Below are 4,063 nucleotides of genomic sequence, written 5' to 3'. Positions count from 1 at the left end.
TATTGCTCCAGCCCCTTAATTGAATTTTCTGAGTATCACACGATAAAAAATAAAGCATCTTCAGTGAGTTTGTTCTGTTCTCCTTCATATTGTGTCCTGGAAAGGGTCACCCCACCCAGTCAACTGAACATCTCGTTGGTCTACACATATTTTATGTCACCGTCCCAAGGAGGCCTTGTCCTCTGGTGCATTGGGGACGGAAAAGTCATTCCCCAGGGGCACGGATGGAAGAATGGGTCAACGGGCTGGTGGCCAGTGATGATTTTGCTGAAGTCAGACAGTAGGAAAGAGAAACCAAGCTACTTGCAGGGTGAAGGCACAGGAATAGGAGGGGTAACAACTCAACAGACAATGAACAATAAAAGGTGGAAACGAAAGCACAAAGGAGAAGTTCCCACATTGGAAATTGGGAATGTCCTGGGGGAACTGTAAGTGCTTAGGGAGCACTGCATTGGGAGTAATGACCGTTAGAAGGGGAGAGGCAGTTCCGTTATCTTGCGCTCTCTCTGCATTTGGAGTATAAGCCAGCAGTGATGTCTATGCCTGTGAAAAAAACAAAGAGAAATCTATCATGGCACCCCCCCCAGGAAGAGAGAGAATATTAGCAGGACAGCGGATGATCTTATTATTATTATTTGGTGCTGACGTCTGTTTATTTTGGAAGTAGACATCACGGGGTGCTGGGGATCAAATCTGGAGGAGCTGTGTGCAAGGCACACATCCTAACTCTGGCCGCAATGATTCTATTCTGACACTTTTCTACTTTCCCATGGGAAAACATTGTCATAGCCTTAGGTAACGTGCGGCTATTCATGATTCTTCCGTCAGGATCACGATCATCCTGTTGTTCGTCGATTGCCTCGAGCAGGCACCAGTAACGTCTCCTTCTTCCTAGCCCTGAGATTCTCAAAGAGCCATATTCAGTGCTCTTTCAGGGCTAGGAGAATGAGACCCATCATTGTTACTGGTATTTGGCACATTGAGTACGACACGGGGAGTTTGCCAGACTCTGCCGTGGGGGCAGGATACTTTCGGTAGGGAAAAACGAGATAATAAGATGTCACTTCCGGGAGCTAGGTTTTATAGTCTCTGGGACTTGGCCATTGATGGGACCACCTGGCGCCGGCTAGCCTGTTTGGATCGGGACTGGGCCTTCTCCACCCAGATCCCCCATCTTCCAGTAGGTAGGCGTTACACCCACCAGCTGCTGCTGGCGCCAGGTGGTCCCATCAACGGCCAAGACCTAGAGACTATAAAACCCAGCTCCTAGAAGAGAACAGTGCAGAGTCTCCTGCCCCTGCGCCTGGCTGTCCTCGCCGGGGCCCCTTGGACGGGGGCGGGTTGAGTTTTCCTCCCCTCCCCTAGCAGAGCCCTGGTAGCCGAAGACCCCCAGAACCAGCCACCACCATGCTGAGACCACTCTCCACAGGCAAGAAGGTACCGGCAGAGGAACAAAGGCATGCAGGTCCCGGGGCTGAGATCTCCAAGCCTGCTCGGATTGGGGCTGAGCATCCTCCACCCAGATCCTTCAAATTCCAGTAGGCAGGGGTCACACCCACCAACTGGCCCCCGGCACCGTGTAATCCCATCAACGGCCAAGACTCAGAGACTATAAAACCCAGCTCCCGGAAGAGAACAGCGCAGAGTCTCCTGCCCCCACATCTGGTTGTCTACACCGGGGCCCCTTGGAGGGGGATGGGTTGAGTTTCCCTCCCCACCCCGGCAGCCGAAGACCTCCAGAACCAGCCTCAGCCATGCTGAGACCACTCTCCACACGTCTGGACAAGCCTCATGCATGAAGGAACCGGCAGAGGAACCCAGGCATGAAGGTCCCGGGGTTGAGATTCTTCCATAATCATATATATATATATATATATATATATATATATATATATATATATAATATAATATATAGCGCTGTAGCACTGTTGTCCAGTTGTTCATCGATTTGCTGGAGCGGGCACCAGTCACGTCTCCATTGTGAGACTTGTTGTGACTGTTTTTGGCATATCAAATAGACCACGGGGAGTTTGCCAGGCTCTGCCATGCGGGCAGGATACTCTCGGGCGCTTGCAGGGCTGAGAGGGGCGGAGGAATCGAACCCAGGTTGGCCGCGTGCAAGGCAAACGCCCTACCCACTGTGCCATCGCTCCAGCCCATATCTATAATTTGAATAAATTGCTATTGGTGTATATCATAGAAATCCACAGAACGATTGTGATTGGATGCTTATGTACTTTCTGAGAAAACATGACTGCATTCATTAGAAGTGGAGAGAATGACTTGACACAATTTCAAAGATTTATTTTTAAATCTGCACTTTATTGAGAGCCCCTGTTATCTATCTACTTATCTGCCACTTATTTATTTCCTCTCATTTAATTTTCACTTCACATTGGTCTTCCTACAAGTTCTGAGTTTCATTAACATCGTCCAGTTCTCCATTTCCTGGTTCTGAGTAATTTCGTCCTTTTAGCACTTCCCAGCCAGACAGAGGACACCCAGCAAAGGCCTTAATTGGAGAGCAGTTAATTTCCTATTAACAGAAGAAAAACTTATACACACAAAGCGGTCTTTAACCTTTTGAACGATCACAGGTCCATAAGCGTGAATGTCTGCTACTCCTTTCCACACATTCATTTTTTTCCAATAAATGTTCTTTTAATTTCCACACAATGGTACAAGACAGTGATGCGGGTTGCTTTCATTCGCGATCATCAAATGCCAATATACTTGTAAATGTATCACTTTCCTTTCGAAACCCTCCCATCTGTTTTCCTAAGTCAGATACGAGACTTCTCGGCACCAATTTAATGGGTGATATTTCATGAATGGACTTCACAATGCCGGCCGGGATGGCATTCCATGTGTTTCACGGATCTCTCTCTCTCTCTCTCTCTCTCTCCTTCTCTCTCTTTTTCTCTTTCTCCTTCCTTCCTTCCTTCCTTCCTTCCTTCCTTCCTTCCTTCCTTCCTTTCTATTTCATTGTATTTCCTTCCTTCCTTCCTTCCTTCCTTGCTTCCTTCCTTCCTTCCTTCCTTTCTATTTCATTGTATTTCCTCCCTCCCTCCCTCCCTCCCTCCCTCCCTCCCTCCCTTCCTTCCTTCCTTCCTTCCTTTCTATTTCATTGTATTTCCTTCCTTCCTTCCTCCCTCCCTCCCTCCCTCCCTCCCTCCCTCCCTCCCTCCCTTCCTTCCTTCCTTCCTTCCTTCCTTCCTTCCTTCTTATTTCATTGTATTTCCTTCCTCCCTTCCTTCCTTCCTTCCTTCCTTCCTTCCTTCCTTCCTTCCTTCCTTTCTATTTCATTGTATTTCCTTCCTTCCTTCCTTCCTTCCTTCCTTCCTTCCTTCCTTCCTTTCTATTTCATTGTATTTTAATAAAGTTGTTCACAGTAATTCATTACACTTAAAATTCAAACATCAATCCCACCATTGTTGCACCTTCTCAGCTATTTCAAGTATTTCCACCCCAAATCCCAAACCATACCCCAAAACAGAACTGCAATAATTAATTTTGTATTGTTTGTGATGAATAATCCTTTGAAAATGGTCCCCAAAAATGTTTCCTTAGAGTGAAGTGTGTGAAGATTGTTGGAGCCATTAAGCCCTTGTATGAGAGATCACAAGCATGCTTGTGAAAGGTTGACCGCTGTGGTCTTGTTTGCCAAGGTGTCGAAAATCAGATGGGCCAGACAAGTAATATGATTTGGAGATGACCGCTTGACTAGAGCGGTCTACCATCCATGTCCCGTGAAATCCAGTCGGTAGCAGCTCTAGTCCAGTAGTCATGTCCGAATCGCATTATGTGTCCGGCCCATCTGATGACGTCAAAAGAACGCCTGGCCGCCCACCTATGAGAAGGTCAGACTTCTTCATCAAGGCCCCGAATGAACGGTTTGAGGCTCTTGGTGTTCCTTGAGCGAGCAGATGCCATTGGGCTACACTAGCACGCGACAGGGATGAATGGAGATGTTACTGGCACCGGCTCGAGCAAATCGATGAGCAACGGGATGACAAGGGATACAAGTGACCCTTGTGGTTTGCTATTCTTGGCACATCAGTGG

Source organism: Sorex fumeus, unplaced genomic scaffold (genome assembly GCF_029834395.1).
Source record: "Sorex fumeus unplaced genomic scaffold, SorFum_2.1 ptg000118l, whole genome shotgun sequence".
Classification (NCBI taxonomy): Eukaryota; Metazoa; Chordata; class Mammalia; order Eulipotyphla; family Soricidae; genus Sorex; species Sorex fumeus.
This window is presented reverse-complemented; position numbering follows the sequence as displayed.